Source organism: Saimiri boliviensis, chromosome 3 (assembly GCF_048565385.1).
Source record: "Saimiri boliviensis isolate mSaiBol1 chromosome 3, mSaiBol1.pri, whole genome shotgun sequence".
Classification (NCBI taxonomy): Eukaryota; Metazoa; Chordata; class Mammalia; order Primates; family Cebidae; genus Saimiri; species Saimiri boliviensis.
This window is the reverse complement of record NC_133451.1, coordinates 52605629-52624877: the sequence shown is the minus strand read 5'-3', so window position 1 is coordinate 52624877 and position 19249 is coordinate 52605629. Positions and strand designations below refer to the sequence as shown.

The window sequence follows — 19249 nt, the reverse complement described above, 5'->3', positions numbered from 1 at the left end:
AAAGTAGACAATTTGCTCCCTCTATATACTTGTATTTTGTTTGAATTGTTACAGTGAGCATGGACTTTTGCATTTTTTTAAACAGCAACAAAATATCTTAAAAGAATATTGAACCATTATATCATCGATATTCCTCATTAACTAAATTCTGAAGGTTCTTTTCTTTCCTTCTTTGAATTACCAAAAACTAGATTCAAATTTAAAACTGTACACTCATAGATCTAGAATGATTCTGGGATGAGATATCAGTTCACCATTAACCTTTCCCTCCCCACTTCCCTCTATCATCTTGGTTTAAGAGATTTCAAACATGGCAACTCCAAAGATATGGGTCCCGGAAGAGCTCTCTCAGACCACCATTTGGGAGCCACGCTGATCAAGAGAGGAAAATCACAGAATATCCTTAACTCAGCCTTCTCTCAGAAAAGTCTTTCTTATTATAACTGATACTCCTTGGGCTGAAGCTTATACCTGTTCCTCCGTTTCCGATGTAGAGACAAAGACAAAGGATTCTTGACTTTAAAGGACCTCCTAGATCATTGCTTCAACCTGTCCATTTTACAGATGAAAAAACTGAGGACTAAGTAGAATGTGGGGAGAACTGGTACCAAAACCCACTCCCCCTGCTTGCTAGTCGGTGCATTTTCTGTTTCTCTAGTTGTACCTTTCTCACACATCAGCATATCCTAGTCAGTTCTACAAGCATGCCTTTCACCCAGTAAGCCAACATCTATTGGATGCAAACTGCTTACATAGAGTCCCAAGTAGAAGCTAAGTTATCAACGTCAAAGGACCAGGGAAGCAGGGGATTCGATGGCAACCCCAAAGAAGCAGCACTTCCAAGCCAGAATAGAACTCTGAGCAGTCCTTTATTTTATGCTGAGGACCTAGAATCTCCACTTCTCCTTCTCTGGAGCCAGACTTGATGCTGGGACTTTGTTTTAAAATCAAGGCCCCACAGGATTCAGAACTAAAGAATTTTTTTTTCACACACATTCAGAATGAAAACCCTGCCTCCGTGGCAAAGCTCAAGGTCCTTGCTCAGCTTCTGCTTGTTTTAGAGCTCCATGAAAATCCCTGGGTGGCGGTTGGTGTTTCCAGCACCAAATGATTTCTGCACAAGGCCCAACATTCCCCCTGGCCTGACAGGAGGGTCACGCCACACACCAAGAAGGATGTGACTAATAAAGAATGTGACTTCAGAGACTTTACAAGTCCAGACAACTTCTGATAAACATTGAAACAGAGGTCAGGAATGTCTTCCTTTCTGAGGGGAAAATATGTGGTCTATGGTGTGAGTGGGAGGGGCTGGCGGGGGGTAAATCTAAGCATTAGCTTCCTCCCTTCGTAATTCTCAAGCGTCTTAACAGCAGTCATTTTTAATGCCCTCCCAGGCTTTCATGCGTAGAACCCATAGCTGAATATGAGCCAGAAAACTCTGTGGAAGAAAAAATGGGCAATTCCAAAGGGATTACCGAGCAAGTTTAAATCTAACACTGGGATCGTTGGAGGCACATTCCCTGGGCCCCACCCCGAAGCTAAGAATGTTCCAGAAAGTATCGCTCAAGGCCCACTTTAAGTACCCAGGTTGGGATCCCCACTTCCCCTGCTGACAAAAGGGGGAAGCTCCACTGAGGAAATGGGTGTTGACTTCCAGGAGAGGAAAGGTGAGAAGGACCAGATGGCATCCGTCAGCATCCTCAGCCTGCCGGAGAGATTCCGGAAACATTGATCAGGGCCAAGGAGAAGGGATCGAAAAGCGGAAGCCCACAGAGATATACCCTTCGCAGGGGAAAGAAAAGCAGCAGGTCGTTTTTGTGACCCAACACTTTCATTAGTAGTGCTGACCCAGCTAATGTCTTTTAGCGTTTTCCTTCCCATCAGCTGTTTGGTTTGTCTCCTGACACTTTCTCGATCGGTGTGCACTGTAGGGACAGGGCGGGTGAGTAAGACTAGCATTCTCTCTGGCTGGTTCTAAATAAAAACCAAAAAAAGAAAAAAAAAAAAATGTCAGCCAGGTGTGGTGGTGCATACCTGTAGACCCAGCCGCTTCGGAGGCTGGGGGCAGGACGATCACTCGAGCCTAGGAGTTGGAGGCTGCAGTAAGCCATGATCGTGCCACTGTACTCCAGCCTGGGAGTCAAGATGAGACCTTGTCTCAAAAAATAAACTTCACCCAGAAATCTTCCTCTAAATGGGAAGATGGGAGCTCAGTATTGGAAGAAGTTTTCTGACACCTACTTTAGTAAAACCCTTCATGTATCTGCAATCAATAGTCTTTTGAATACATCAGCGTTCGTTGTTTCAGCCGTAACCCCTGTAGGCTGCAGCACTCGGGGCCAACGTGAGTAGAATGCAGTGGTGTCAATTTCCCTCCTTTGAATCTTAGGCACGTAGAAAAATTATCTCATTTTTGAAGTCCTAAGTATTCCCATACTCAGTTTTAGACATTTCTTGCTTTTCTTACTGAGACAAAGTATGTTATTTTGAAAACCTAGTCTTCAGAAATCACATTCACATTTTTCGTTGGTTCATTTGTTCTTGTAGCCGTTCGTTCATTCAGGTACCCATCCAGCCCTGTGGGAGACCCTATGGTGGGGTAAAGAGCCGCGTCAGTGGGCCATCACTCAGAAAACTGTTGGGATCGTGGTCAGGACGGAAGTTCTGGAGTCAAACCTACCCTGAATCCTGGCTCTGCTTCCCATGTGCTCTGTGATTCTGGGCAAATTATTTAACCTCTCAAAGTCTCCAATTCCTCATCTGTACAATGGAGTAATAAGCATAGCCACTTCACTAAATTCTTGTAAGGATTACCTGAGGTAATATATGGATGAGCCTGCACTGTGCCTGGCATACAGTAAGCTCAGTAAATGGTAATAGAGGCAGTGGTAATGGCAGTGATAAGGATAGTGGTAATTTTTTATGATTCACAGTCATGAATGAGACAAATAGCTTGAGAGTGATAGGAAAAGCGCTGTTAGATGTCAGCGGAGGGGAAATTGTTGGACAGAAGATACCTGGGAAGTTTTCATATAGAATCTGACTTAGTAGCTGTTTTTCTCTTGAGGTTTATAAAAAAAGTTTTAGTGGAGAAATTGGGAAATTCCTTTCCCTTTGCATTTCACTTTTATTACATTCCTAAAGACTGAAACTTTTCGTTGTAGAATTTAGCTGAAGGCTACATCCCAGCATTTGCATTGGCCTTGGAGTGCCAAGGTAATTACTGTGTCAATTATTTCACTTTTTAAAGTCTGCCTACCTTGAAGAACCTCTGCAAAGAAGGACCGTGTTAATGTGTAACACAGAGATAAGCAAGGCTCTGCTCTTTTTTTTTCCCCATGGCTGTTCAACTGGAAAACTGAAATGGTTCTATTTGCATCTCATCCAGCAGCATTGAAAGGTAGGGGATAAACGGCTTTTACTAATGAAGTACAGTAGGATGTGAATTTTAGCAATGAAAAATGCCATGAATCACCTGCAATTAAAAAGGTGGCGGGGGGCGGAATTACAAGACAATATAAACCTCACTTGAAGAGACGATGGTATGTAACAAGAAGACAGCGAGAAAAATACTTCAAGTTGAGCCAAGTAGATGTATGCTGCTTTTGTAGATGGAATAAATGATCCTCACTTGCAAAGGCATAGACAGCAAGGTCATTTTTCTCACCCTGAATGGAAGGCATTAATCATCAGTGCTGGAGAACAACATTCAGGACAAGAAGAAACAAGCCACTGCAGCAGGAGGTATTGAATTGAGCCAGGAGGACTGGGGGCCCTGTGGATGGGAGCCAGCTCAGCCCTGGTCGCTCCCAGATCAGCAGGGGTGGGTGGTGGAGCTGGTCCTCTTGAGCCCTAACAGCTCTGTTGGGGCTGTTCAAGAAATCTCCTAGTTACCATCCAAGTGCATTTCTGAAATGCCTGATGGTGCTCAGGGCTCTGTAGGCTCTGGATTAGCCGGTTCTCCATGGACCCTGTCTGCATTAAAAGCAAAGATCAAAAGAACATGGTAGAGCTCTTTTTTAAAAAAAATCCTAAACTCACAAGTGAATGGGAAATGCATAATTATATTACTGGCCCATCAAAGGGTAAGGGTGTTCGGTGAGAGGGGAGGAAGAGAAATCAATAATTAGGAAGGAAGCTCTTCAAATTCAGAGCTGGAAGGACTACATTGAAGACTGAGAAGAGGAGATTGAAGGCAAACACTGGATCTTTTGCCATTTTCCTTTTTTTTAGACAAGTTTGAAATTGAGTTTAACCACTTTCCCATCAGCTACACCAAGTAGTTTACGTATGCAGTGGGTAATTGATTTGTTGAGGCTGTTAGGTTACCTATGAGGTAATATGGGATAGTGGTTAGGAGTACCTAGCTTTTTAATCCCAGCTCAACCATTAATGAGCCTTGGAGCTCTGTGTCTCAGTTTCTTCCTCTGTAAAACAGGCGATGATACCAACCTCACAGGGTCATCACAAGGGTTAAATTATTTACACATATGAGCAGTCAGTGAATAGGTATTGCTGTTGATTTTTTTCCCAGGGCCAAAGTTGGGTGGGGTGGGTGGTGGGTGGCAGGAGTGAGTTGAAGGGGAAAAGAGTAACATGAAACAGGATAATAGACTGTGGTTGTTGACAGGAACCACGGAAGGCATCCAGTCCAGCTCCCCCTTAACCAGGGAAACAAATCCTATGGCATTTTTAAATAATTCTTTTGAAATTGTAAGTAACAGTGCCCATTTATGGATTGAGCATTCTGTGTGCTGGACAGCATGGGAAGCCCTGCCCCTGCATCATAACACTGAACAAGGCCTGAGCACTATTATTACCCCATTCTGTAGATGAGAAAACTGAGGCTTAAACCGTTAAGTCATTTGTCCAACATCATCTGGACCTGAACACAGAACTGTCTGAATGCAGAGATTCTGTGAGTGATGCGGCAGTTCCGCTCCCTTTGCATTTCATTTCCTGTTAACATTCCTTAAGACTGATGATGCTTCAGTACAGGATTCACTGAAGCCTGCATCCCAGCATTTGCATTGGCCTTGGAGTGCCAGAATATTTGGCCTTTGAAATTGTGCCTTTTTTGGACAGCTGTGGTGGCTCACACCTGTAATCTCAGTACTTTGGGAGGACAAGGCAGGTGGATCACTTGAAGTCAGGAGTTAGAGAGCAGCCTGGCCAAGATGGCGAAACCCTGTCTCCACTTAAAATACAAAAATTAGCCAAGTGTGGTGGCGTGTACAAGTAATCCCAGCTACTCAGGAGGCTGAGATAAGAGAATCACTTGAACCCGGGAGGTGGAGGTTACATTCCAGCCTGGTGACAGAGTGAGACTCTGTCTCAAAAAAAAAATAAAAAATAAAAGATGCCTTTTTTGAAGAACTGCTATAAAAGGAGGACTGTTTGGATGTGTTCTGTGGTCTCATAGAAGTGAGTATATAACATCCATGAATACATGCCTTATTCTGCTTTGTCTCTTTCATATAAACCCAGAGCACCATATTTTGTTTTTGTTTCTTTGTTTTTCTGTCTCAGCTACTCTGGAGGCTGAGGCAGGAGAATCGCTTGAGCCCAGGAGGCAGAGGTTACAGTGAGCCAAGATTGTGCCACTGCACTCCAGCCTGGTGAAAGAGTGAGACTCCATCTCAAAAAAAAAAAAAGAAAAAGAATACTATTAATTTTGAATAAATCTTTTTTGTAGTGCTGGTGAGGCTAGCTGTTTAAAATAAATAATAATCATAAAAAATTTATCTTTGGAATCAAGCCATCATGTGATTGGATATGACTGAAATTGTGAGTTAGATGAAGGATACAGGCTGGGTGCGGTGGCTCATGCCTGTAATCCCAGCACTTTGGAAGGCCAAAGCAGGCGGATCACAAGGTCAGGAGTTTGAGACCAACCTGACCAACATGGTGAAACCCTGTCTCTACTGAAAATACAAAAATTAGCCAGGCATGGTGGTGGGCACCTACAATCCCCAGCTACTAGGGAGGGTGAGACAGGAGAATTGCTTGAACCCAGGAGGCGGAGGTTGCAGTGAGCCAAGATTGTGCCATTGCACTCGAGCCTGGGCCAACAAGAGCAAGAGTCCGTTACAAAAAAAAAAAAAAGATGATGCATCCCTGACAACTTTCAACTATTGCTCAGATACACATGACTGCGTTTTCAGGAAGTCTCTTTATTGTTGGATATCCTTAACTGCTGACAAGACACTTTGTTACCTTGACCTTTAAATACGTAATGATTCCTTGATCTTAGTGCTTCCCTCTGAAGTAACTAAAAATCAAGATTGTTCATTTTCTGACATGGCATCCCTTCAAATGTAGAGGATATTTCACAGGTGTGTCCCCACCCCAAGCTTCTCTTCCTTAAGCTAAACACCCACAACACCTTCTAAGCTGGTTTTCAGACCCCACATGATCCTTTAATCTGTCAGTTCTACTCTTAACCTCTTGGAAGGGACCCAGTGCTGCAAGACCATCAGATCTGTACAGTACACCCTGGAGTCCTTACACAAAGGTGACCAAAATGGCTGGCTTCTTGGCTTCATTGATGTCAGGGAGGCTCCATGGTTAAATAATGAAGAAGGAGTGACAAACAAGAGCCCAGGGAGGGATGTCCAAGGACTGTTTCCAAGTGGCCCATGGTAGAGGCTTTATGGCATTCCTACTGTTTGTGCTTTGAGCAAGAATTCCTCAGTACATTGTTTCTAGTAAAGAGATCTGCTATGGTCTGAATATTGATGCTCCCCCGACAAATTTCTCAGTGGAAGCTTTAATCCCCATTTTGATGGTATTTACCGGTGAGGCCTTTGAGAGGTAAATGGGATTAGTGTGCTATAAGAAGAGACACAGAGAGATGATGTCTCTTTTTATCATGTGAGGCTACAGCAAGAAGGTAGCCATCTACAAGCCAAGAAGCGGGCCTCCCCAGAACCCAAACATGCTCGCACCCTGACCTTGGACTTCCCATCCCATACGCTTCAGTTGCTTAAGCCACCAAGTCCATGGTATTTGTTATAGAAGGCCAGGCTGACTAAGACAAGGGCCTTGGTGTTCAAGATTTTTATACTGCATTCCTAGATTCTTCAAAGTTCTAAAAATAGACGTTCCTTGTTTTATGTAGGGCCCATATGTAGTTCTGTACAACAGACCCATGTTCCAAGTGTTACATGTGCTCTGAACAAAGAGACCCCTAAACAGGCTTTGTTTGAGCAACATGGCTATTTATTCACCCAAGTGTGGGTGAACTGAGTCCAAAAAGAGTCAGCCAAGGGCAATGGGATAGGAGTTGGTTTTATAGGTTTGGGGTAGGCAGTGGAAAGTTACAGAAGTTACAGTTCAGGGCGGTTTTTGCAAGCTGAGAGGCTGTTGTAGGATCTGGAGTCACGAGGTTGGCCTATCAGTTGAGTAAGATCAGTTACAAAGTCCAGTTGCCTTATCAGTTGAGGCAGGAATAAGGAACAATAGAAGAATGTCTCAAAGTTAATTAGGTGCCACGGGGGTTGGCCATTCTTCTCTTTTTTGTGATTTCCAGTTACTTCAGAGTTTCTAGTTCCAGGAACTCATCTGGATGTGTACATGCAGGTCACAGAGGTTACCAGGCAGTCCATGGTGCAGTCAGTCAGCCTAAAAGACCTTACGCCGGGTAGACGAGGATGAGTGGAAAGGCAGGTACTTCAGTCATACACAGATATTCAGGTGGCTCCCAGATGACCTATCTACCCACCACATTCCTCTGCCTTGTGTCCACCCTTTTTTTTCAAATGGGAAAATTATTTGGACTTTATTTTTCTACTTGTCAAATTCTCTTTAGCTGTTGCGTTGACCTCTCTCTAAAAGGCATTTGGCTTTTTTTTTTTTTTAATGTTTTTGCTTCACTGAAGCCTAGTGTACTTTTTATAGTTTTATGGTTACCTTGCAGAAATCTCATTAGAAAAGCACTTTAATATATTACTTGGCAATGAGACATCTGACAATGTTCTAGTTCATTAGTTAGGAAACCTCCCCAAGCTTGGAGGAATAGACATTCCTCTGTGGATGGTGGAGCTTTGATCACTCCTGCAGGGGCCAGGATTTATTTTAATGCATTTTAGGGGAGGAGGAGAAGATATCCTAAGCCTGGAAAAATAAAAATAACACAGATTAAGGAAACAATGAAATGTTCTTAAAAAAAAATGCGCTTCGGTTAATATTATTCTATGGTATCTCCTGAGTCCTTTGAAGGCAGAGCTTATCTTAGAAAATATGTCTCCTTTAGTGGGCAGGAGGTTCGTTAAGCAACCTCACACCAGATCACAGCTTATACGGAAATGATCCTAATAAGGATAGACTTTTCAAAGCTCTATTCACTTTAGCATGAATAAATGGATTCAAGTCTTATTTGTGGGATTTTAATTTCCAACTTTGAATCTGCAAACTATCAAATTCCTTCAAAGACATGGTGTGCAGAGAAGGCTCTGAGTAATAGGATTGCTTATTTTTAAAGGAAGATGCCCTATAGCAAAGCACTAGGCTTTGAAATGTGATCAGTCAGGGGTCCAGTCGGCACAGATTTCCCACATGGCACTGTTTCTTGTTGAGTTCCAACCAGATTTAATAACTCATACAAAATGCAACTCCACCCTGAGGGTGCCTAGTGCATTCAAAGCAGATAATGCTATATTGTTTTAACACAGATTATGCCAAATGAAGTACAATTTAAATTCCTAAAGCTTGACAGTCCTTGGGTGCTGGTGGCTGTGTTTTAGTTGGGAGCTGTATCTTTTTCTTTTCTTTTCTTTTAATTGAAAGACTTAAAAGAAGCAAGCTGTCTGAAAAAGAGTTTAAAAGAGCTTGGTTTTCAAATGGTATAAATAGGACAAAGGCACAGGATGCCATGAAAGAAGGGCCTTCCTCCAACTTTAAGAGAGAGAGGAAAGAAATGGGACAGTCTATGCAAAAGTGACGTAAGCCCCTGAAGACAGGCTGGAGAGGAAGCTCTTTTGTGTCTCATGTGACGAGAGAACTGGGTGAAGCCTATAGTACTTTCATCCACACCTGAATGAGAAGTGGACGGCAGATATCACTTGCAGCTTTTTAACTTTTTAACACCTTCAGAGGCAGGAGGCAATGGTCAGTGGGGAGAATGGTTTTGTTTGGGGTAAGAGGTAAATGTTCCAGATCGGGGGTGGTAGCTCACACCTGTAATCCCAACATTTTGGGAGTCCCAGGCAGGTGGATAGCTTGAAGCCAGGAGTTCAAGACAAGCCTTGCCGACATGGCAAAACCCCATCTCCACTAAAAATACCAAAATTAGCCAGGCGTGGTGGTGCCGCCTGTAATCCCAGCTACCCAGGAGGCTGAGGCAGGAGAATTGCTTGAACTCAGGAGGCGGAGGTTGCAGTGAGCTGGGATTGCCCCACTGCACTCTAGCCTGGGTGAAAGAGCAAGATTCTGTCTTTAAAAAAATGCATTTTCCAAAGAGGAAAGTACAATGGGCAGAGTTTAGAAGCTGGCTTGCTAGGTGAGCTGCTGCCACTGGGAAAGTCACTAGGCCCTGCTGTCTTCCCCCTTCCCTTTTTTGTCATTTTTGTGTGATAGGGATTGTGATTGCTCTGATCAACTCCACAGGACTGTGCTGCGGGTTGGATAAGAGAACGCACTTTAGAAAGCTCTCCACAAATGGGCTGTGGCTGTAGTGTGGTAGTGGTGACAGTGATACTGGCATCTGGGCTGGCCTGTAGTTACTACAATAACTGTGTAGTCATGGAAGCTTAAGGGGGCTGGTTGAAGAGGCCCATCCTAGTCTGACCTCATGAGCCAGAGATACTACTAATCTTGGCCAGTTCTGGGGCATTTTGGGGTGTGTGTGTGTGTGTGTGTCACCCATGCTGGAGTGCAGTGGTAGGAATCGGCTCACTGCAGCCTCAACTTCAATCCTCCCACCTCTCAGCACCCCGAGTAGCTGGAACTACAGGCACATACCATCACGTCCAGCTTATTTTTTGTGTTTTTTGTAGAGACAGGGTTTTGCTGTGTTGCCCAGGCTGGTCTTGAACTCCTGAACTCAAGCAATCCTTCCCTCTCAGCCTCCCAAAGTGCTGGGATTACAGACGTGCACCACCATGCCCAGCCCAAAATGTACTTATTTAATATACATAACAGGCACTCAACTGGAGGCTTAAAAGACAAATAATAATACCACAGCTCAGGATACAGAGTGCTATACAGAAATCACAGAAAGGACAGACCATCGAAGGAAAACCTAAAAAGATGGCACAAGGACAGGCTGGGCAGCCTGGGTCAGGGCTCCTGGCTGGTGACCTGCTTTAAGTAGGTTTCTTGCAGGTACTTCTTAAAAGCCGTGGGGGGTTTTCCAGAACTCAGCAGCATGCGGGTTCAAAGGGCTATCGATATTGGGTTCTCCTCGCGGGCTGTGGATGGAGAGCAGGATAGTCCTGACATCATACAGGGCAGACCACTTGTCCTTCAGAATGTCCAGGCAGATGTTACTCTTGGTGTCTATGTTGGGGTGGTAGCAGGGCGTGAGGAACTTCACCATGGGTGCATTGTAAGGATAGCCCCTGGGAGTTCTAGGGAGAGCATATACCTCAGGTCTTCATATGCTATGCCAACTGCTCCATGGATGGTCCCCCCTCCTTTGAAAAGGTGGTCTGATTCAGGGAAGGCAGAAATCCCTGTGTCACCAGGCATCATGAAAATCCTCAGCTTCTGCTGTAGCCTTTTGCCCACAGGATAACGGGTGGCACCCTGGAGGTGGCTCCTTTACAGGCAGCAGCAAAGCTGGTGGTGACTGGATGAAGGTTTTGAGAGGCCATCTAGGTGGCAGTGGCAGAGAGATAGGAGCTTAAAGAACACATCTGCAACTGCCTGTTTAATTTTTTTGAGACACGGGCTCCCTCTGTCACCCAGGCTGGAGTGTAGTGGCGTGAACACAGCTCACTGCGTCATCAGCCTCCTGGGCTCAAGCAATTCTTTGGCCACATCCTCCCAAGTAGCTGGGACCACTGGGACACCCCACCACACTTGGCTAATTTTTTATTTTTTTGTAGAGATAAGGGTATCTGCAGCCATAAAAAAGAATGATGTCATGTCTTTTGCGGGAACATGGATGGAGCTGGAGGCCATTACCCTCAGCGAATGAACAGAGAAACAGAAAATCAAATACCATGTGTTCTCACTTATAAGTGGGAGCTAAATGATGAGAACTCACGAACCCAAAAAAAAAGAAACAACAGACACTGGGGTCTACCTGACAGTGGAGTGTGGGAGGGGGAAGAGGAGCAGAAAAGATAACTACTCAGCTTAATACCTGGGTGATGAAATATTCTGTACAACAGACCCCCATGACATGAGTTTACCTATGTAACAAACCTTCACATGTACCTCCAAACCTAAAATAAACATTTTTTTTTAATTTTGAATTTAAAAAAAAGGAGTCTCACCTTGCTCAGGCTGGTCTCAAACTTCTGGCCTCAAGCAATCCTTCCACCTTGGCCTCTGCAAGTGTTAGGATTACAGGCATAAGCCACTGCACCAAGCCTAGGACATTTTTATATAATCACCTCCTTTACCCTAGCCAAGGTTTCCAGTCCTCTGGAAAAAAGCTGTTTAAGACAAATCTTCCTAAGCAGACCCAAAGTTTTGAAAGCCCATATGAAACCTGCCTTCCTGAGTACCCTGCTAGCCTCCCTGCCCAAATATGCCACAGCAAGGCTGATGTGGCTCCCTTAGACCTGTTCTGATATCTACTGAGATCAGTCCCTTATGCTGGGCAGAGAGCCTGATGGCCACATGTGTGCTGTTAGAGGACACTGCCCACACAGTGACCACTCGGAAAAAGAGAGACCCAATTTCCTTGTGTGCGTTGAAACACGGTCAGTGTTAGAGATCCGGGTTGCTTAGTCTAACCCCAAGTGATTAAGAACCCGCTATGATTCCAGACTGACTGCAGACTTAGTTGTTAGCACAGATGAAGAAATGAAATAGACACACCAGATGTAAAGCCTCAAAAAGGCCTCCTACTGACAGATCCTGCTCTCATAACGCATATAGACCTCTCCTGACTTGCTGAGATGTATGTATACTCAATGACGGCCTGGAATTGAATGGTTGACTAGAAGTGGCTTTCCAGAGGCTGTAGCAGGAAGAACATTCTTTGTAAACACCAAGTATTTCATTCTCCCCAATATATCAAAACAAGTGTCTTCAGTAGGACCTGGAGTAATACATTAATGGGCATCACTTTTGACCAACATATGCCATGCCATACCTTATACAGATTCACACACTTCTTCCAGACAGGCTTTGCTACCAGAATATGCACATGGACCCTCGGGACTTCAGTAACTTGGGGGACCACGTGTGTTCAGAGCAGAAGAAATAGGAATTACTGTACAGTGAATAAGTCCAGGGAACCCATCTCCAAATGAATTGGCCTTTGTAATTAGCAGTTTTATGTCAATAAATTATTTAATACATTGAGATGTGTATTACAGCATTCAACACTGATCCGCAAGCTTGATCACATTTCTGTTTTAGAATTAATCTTAATCAAATAGAAAAATACACTGACTATCCCTTGTGTCCAGTGCTCATCACCCCTGCGGCCAATCTGTGAGTTCACTTGTGTTGTCTTAGACTTTAAAAAGAAAACAACAAAGCTTTTCTCATTGAACTTTTTGGTTGTACATTGAATGTTTGATTTGAGAACAATTATGGTTCAGACCTGCGGTAAGAGATTGAGAGCCTTACATCATTATAAATGTGGCCTGGGGCATCCACCTCATTTAACTAGAGGATAATGCAGAGGAGTGATTTGCAGCTGACTTCTTCCTCCCACAAACTAATCTTTCTAAATAGTTTGCACTTTTTTCTGTCCCCAAAGGGATTTGTTAAATGCGATTTTCGTCAGGCAATGTACTTTTTTTATTTGTTAGCCGTAATGGAAAAGCATAGATAAACTGAATCCATGTTTTAACTTAATAAGACAATCAAATTTTTTGTTTAGTTGTGAGGGAGGGGACAGGATAGAGGAAATAGGAAAAGCTTCATCAAACATAGGCTGAATATTTATTTGGCTTTTGTCTTTATTTAAACCAGCCTCTTTAGAAAATTACTTTCTTAATAAGACATTATACAATGAATTTTTCCCAGTCATTTTGAGGGAAAAATGTGGCACTCTGGGAGAACTTCTAGAAGAAAGAGGGAAATTCATTTCAGATTCCCAAGATCTACAGAGGGCTCATGCTGAATAGCTTCCGGGGACCTTCCATCCTGGTGCTTTTTGTCGTTTGTTTTTTTTTTTTTTTTGAGATGGAGTTTCTCTCTGTCACCCAGACTGGAGTGCAGTGGCGCGATCCCAACTCACTGTAACCTCCACCTCTGGGATTCAAGCGATTCTCCTGACTCAGCCTCCCAAGTAGCTGGGATTACAGGCACACACCACCACGTTAGTCAGGCTGCTCTCGAACTGCTGACCTCAAGTGATTTGCCTGCCTTGGCCTTCCAAAGTGCTGGGATTGCAGGCATGAGCCACCACATCTCGTCCTGTTTTATTTTGTTGTGAGAGATCGTAAACAGCCTAGAAAGATAGAAATCTCAATAATGAGAATTTTCCGTAATGTGTGGCTCCTGCCCACCTTCTCTCTGCTTATTTGCTGTCTTTTTTTTTTTTTTTTTTTTTTAAGATACGGGCTTCTCTGTCACCCAGGCTGGAGTGCAGTGGTGACATCATGGCTCACTGCAGCCTCAAACTCCTGGGGTCAAGCAGTGCTCCTACCTCAGCCTCCAGAGTAGCTGTGACTACAGGCAGGTGCCACGACACCTGGCTAATTTTTTTTTTTTTTTTTTTTTTGGAGAGACCAGACCTCACTATGTTGCCCAGGTTGGTCTTGAACTCCTGGCCCCAGCAATTCTCTTCACCTTGGCCTCCCAAAGCACTGGGATTATTGGCATGAGCCATCACCCCGGGTCTATTTACTGTCTTGATTCTCTCTTCCTCTCCGTCCAGCCCCACAAATGGCCCAAGACCTCCCAAATGGGCGGTCAAGCTTCCCCACTAAGTTGAGGTTTTTTTACTGAGCAAGTCAAGGTGTTTTGATGAGATCCTATCTTGAAACAATGCCAGGGAAGGACATGAGGTCTCTTTACTCCTAAAAACACCCCTAGAGGGAGGCCTGGTAGGGGTAAGCCTGGTGGTTCAACCTAGTAATTCAACCACCCATGAAAGATCCTCTAGGTCTAATGACTGGGTGAGGGACTCCGAGACTTTCTCCAGTCTTGGCCAGAAAGGCTTCCTTACAGCTTTCGCATTTCTCTCATGTCCTTCAGAAGAGACCTGAATCCAAAAGTGGCCATGGAAAGCTTCACAGAACTATTGTAAAAAAGTAACCAGTTGAGGAATGACTGAAGAGAAAGCATGCTCTGTCAGTGAACTTTGAGGGCATGAGCCCATGTTCTAAATTTAAATACAATCTGTCCCTTTCTCCTTATATATCCAGAGTTTCCTTTTACTTCCCTCAGTGCCTTCAACTAATCCCATTCCTGCTTTACTGCTTGGCGGTGATAATTATATGTGTGCACTGTGGCAGTTCAACCTTTCATTTGCCGCTTCCCATCTTTTGGTATTTTCTTTTCTTTTTTCTGTGGGAAATGATGTGACAGAATCTTGCCATTTATATGTTCTTCATTTTTGACTCCAACCATGCACTACAGAATAGAAAGGATTGCAGTCTCCTTTACTTTCTTCTACCATTACTGAAAGTGATGTTAGCTCATTGCTCATCTTCGTCACGTGTCACTGGCTGCCATTTCCCCCATTCCTTGGTATTGTGTCTACATGTCTTTGCTATAGGCGGAATGAGTAAACAGGTGATGTCAGCCCTTTGGAGATTAGCATTTCAAATGCTCAGATATTTTTTTGTTAAAACTCAAAAAAAAAACAAAAACAAAAACAAAAAACAAAGAGACAGTGCCTCTGTCACCCAGGCTAGAGTGCAGTGGCACAATCTCAGCTCACTGCAATCTTCACCTCCCAGGCTCAAACGATCCGCCAACTTCAGCCTCCCATGTAGCTAGGACTATAGGCATGCACCTCCACACAGGGCTGATTTTCCTATTTTTTATAGAGACAGAGTTTCGCTGTGTTACCCAGGCTGGTCTTGAACTACTGAGCTGAAGAGATCTGCCCACCTCAGCCTCCCAAAGTGCTGTGACTACAGGCACCAGCCACCACTTCCAACCTAAAGCCCACTTCTTTCAAAATCTCAACATATCTCCAGATCAGTGATTCCCAGATTTCTTGTCATTGCAACCTCTTCTCCTTATGTTTGGTTTAGATATTTTATTATATCCACCTTTTTTCCCCCACCTTGCCAATTATTCCCCAGGGAGAAGAGACAAATATTTTTTGTTTTTTTTTTTTTTATGGAAAGTAAAACGTTTTTGTTTTAGTTTTGAGGAATTTTTAAGAGCATACAACACTTGGCGGTCTATTGGAGAAGTGCTGGAGTGTTGCAAAAAAAACAGTCACTGCTTTGAATCGTGGAATAAGGTCATTTTAATCTCACTGTTTTTTCTTGACGTGTTTTGTGGTTAAATAAAAAAACACATAATATGAAATCTGCCGTCTTCACAAACTTATAAGTGTACAGTACGGTGTTGTTAACTATAAGCTCATTGTTGACAGCGGATCTCTGGAACTTTATACCCATTGAATAGCAACTACTCATTTCTCCCTTACCCCTGGCAACCACCATTCTGGGTCTGCTTCTGTAAGTTTAAATACTTTAGATACCTCATACAAATAGAATCATGTCATATTTGTTCTCCTGGGACGGGCTTATTTCTCTTAGCACAGTGTCCTACAGGTACATCTGTGTTATGATGAGCTAATCTCACTTATTATTTCTTAAAGTGTAAATACAAGACTAACACACATACAAAAAAAAACATCCCTTGTGTCTTCCAATGACCGTTTAAGGTTTCAGATGCTCACAGTTAAGGCTTAGGTTTTGGGGGTCCTGGGAGGATGTAAGTTCCAGTTCTTTTTTGTAATGAGGAAAGTAACACAAAAGATTCCAGGACGGCAGGTACAGAGAACAGGTTAAGAACGGCCCTTGAAAATATATATTGTCATTGCAGACATCTTCCTGGGGTCAAGTCATAATGTTCCAATATAAATAACTGTTGATCCATGAGGACCTTCTATGAGTCTGTGTTATTGATACTTTGTTTTGCTTTTGGTGGGGTGTTTTTTGTTTGTTTTTTGTTTTTGAGATGGAGTCCCTGTCGCCCAGGCTGGAGTGCAGTGGTGTGATGTCAGCTCACTGCAACCTCCGCCTCCTGGGTTCAAGCAATTCCGCTGCCTCAGCCTCTCAAGTAGCTGGGATTGCAGGCCCACACCACCATGCCCTAGCTAATTTTTTGTACTTTTATTAGAGACAGGGTTTCACCATGTTAGCCAGGATGGTCTCGAACTCCCGACCACATGATCCGCCTGCCTCAGCCTTCCAAAGTGCCACTGCGGCTGGCCTGTTTTGGTTTTACCCTAACTCTTGGAGAGAAGACTTTATGACTAAAAACAAATAAAAAAAAAAAAAACTTCCAAAAAGAGATTATAATTATTAAGAAAGAACTCTATCTGATGATGGAGAAAGTTCAAAGATGTTGTATTGTTCGTTTTTCTCTTCTTTTAAAACAATTAAGGCCAGGGGCGGAGGTTCATGCCTGTAATCCCAGCACTCTGGGAGGCTGAGGCAGGTGGATCATCTGAGGTCAGGAGTTTGAAACCAGCCTGACCAAAATGTTAAACTCCATCTCTACTAAAAATACAAAATTTCACTGGGCATGGTGGCACATGCCTGTAATCTTAGCTACTCAGGAGGCGAAGGCAGGAGAATCACTTGAACCCAGGAGGCAGAGGCTGCCGTGAGCCGAGATCACGCCACTGCACTCCAGCCTGGGTGACAAAGCAAGACTCTGTCTCAAAAAAAAAAAAATTAAAACTAAAAGAAAATATACTAGTTGTTTGCTGCTACATAATAAATTAGTCTAAAACTTAGTAGCCTAAAACAGTAATAAATATTTGCCATCTCACACAGTTTCTGTGGGTGAGAAATTTGGGAGTAGCTTAGTTTTGTGGTTCTGGCCTGGAGAGTCCCATGAGGCTGCGGTCAGTATGTCATCAGGGACTTTGTCCTGGCTTTGGATTGACTCACTGACATGGCCGTTGTCAGGAGGCCCCAGCTCCTCCTAACACGGACCTCTCCTTTGTGCTCTTTGAGCATCCTAACAGCACGGCAACTGGCTTCTCCCTCAGCAACTGATCCCACAAAAAGCAAGAAAGAAGCTACAGTCAGGCACTGTCCTCCCACTATATTCTATTCAAGTGTGTCACCAGAGTAAGTCACTAAGTACGGCCCACACTCGCGGGGAGCAGAATTAGCTCCACCTAAAAAGGAGGGGTTTGAAAAAGGGATGAAAGACCCATGCCACCAGAAGGGTGGACAGGACCTTTGCCAGATATTCTAGTGATGCTCAGGGACAAAGAGTGACCGAGTGTATGCAGTGTGAGCACAAAGTCACAGCTATGGTCAGCGTCGGAGCTGGAGATGGGGGAGGGAGCAAAGGAACACCTGGCCAGGCAACCCTGGGCATCCTCTGGGAGCCAGGCCCGTGGAGCGGAGAGAGGTAACAGGAATGGAGTCAGTGGCTCAAAGATGTGTCAGAGATTGACTGAGGATGAGGCCAGGAGGCCAGCAGAGAAGTGATGCAGGTAAAGACAGTGGCTTTGACCAGGGAGCAAGGTGGATGCCCCAGGCCAGACCTGGAGCTTGGCACTGCTGGAGGAAGTACCTTTACCGATCAGAGCTTCATTTGCTGCCGCTGAAATGGAACGGTGCCACCAGGCCCTCTTCTCCACTGGAGATGCTCCTTCAGCTCAGGAGGACATCAGCTCGGAACCCAAAGTGCACATTGTTGTGGATTGGGAGGAGGGCTGACAGCTTGGTGGGAGAGCCTCTGAAGCTGCCTTTTGAGGGTGTTCGCTTGTTGGCATTTTCAGTACTCCACGCGTCAAGAGTGAGCCTCCTCTTCTCATCATGGAGTTAAGTTCCCAGGACGTAATCTTTATTTTCTCCACAGCCCCTTTCCAAAACTCAACTTTTGTTTGCTTTATAAACTGCCCTCCTAACCTCCATGGACTGAGTTTATCTGTCTTGATGGATGAATCGGAATCCCAAACTTGTCTCTTTTGCTCCAGCTCTCTTGGCAGAGAACACCGGAAGATGGGTTTTGCTTATGTGTGTGTTTGAGGAGGACTTTTTTCTTTTTCTGTCTCAGCCTTAGCTTGTGGGCAAGCCGGCACCTGGGACCTTGACCCACCTCCAAACATGGGCTGAGGCCACACGGGGAGTTCTCCCCAGAACCGTGTGTGATGTTCCCTAATTCAAGGATGGGCTACAGTTTCCAAATCCAAAGCTCAGGGGAACTGTGGGAATTACTTTCCTGGAGCCAGCCTTATCTTATTTGTCCATGTTTTATTCGTGCAAATTGGAAATACTCCCACTACTAAACTGTCTGCTGACCATCTGCCTAGGCAGTGGAGCTGTGGATGCTAAATGGCGTTTCTCAGCGCCCTCCTGTTTACATAGCAGCCACCTGATTGAGAACAGATCATGTTTTTGCTGTGTTATTAATAAAGTGCGAGAAATTGGGGCCGGCACAGTGGCTCAAGCATATAATCCCAGCACTTTGGGAGGCCGAGGTGGGCAGATCATGAGGTCAGGAGATTGAGATCATCCTGACCAAGATGGTGAAACCTCGTCTCTACTAAAAAATACAAAAATTAGCTGGCCGTGGGTGGTGTGTGCCTGTAATTCCAGCTACTCGGGAGGCTGAGGCAGAAGAATAGCTTGAACCAGGGAGTCGGAGGTTACAGTGAACTGAGATCGTGCCACTGAACTCCAGCCTGGTGACAGAGAGAGACTCTGTCTCAAAAAATAAAAATAAATAATATAAATAAAGTACAAGAAGTTGAACTCATATAATTCTAGTTCCTTTTCTGCCGTTATCTAGGAATGAGCTTAGGCCAATATGTAACCCCTGGGGCCTCTGCTATAAGAGATTTGGTCAAGATGGATCTCAGGGTGCTTCTAAGGCTCAAGTTCATTGGCTATGCCGTAATTTAAGAATATAAAAATATTATATTCCCAAATTAGTAGAGAAGGATTTATTTACCACAAGAGGAGAA

General features: G+C 44.2%; 1 protein-coding gene and 1 pseudogene across 1 annotated transcript in view; one reads left to right on the top strand and one right to left on the bottom strand.

Annotated features, from left to right (window-relative positions):
• The window catches only part of IGFBP7 (insulin like growth factor binding protein 7), an 86546-nt gene that overhangs the window by 31022 nt on the left and 36275 nt on the right, over positions 1-19249 (top strand). The window lies entirely within an intron of this gene.
• On the bottom strand, positions 10279-10814 carry LOC101027459 (ubiquitin-conjugating enzyme E2 C pseudogene; annotated as a pseudogene).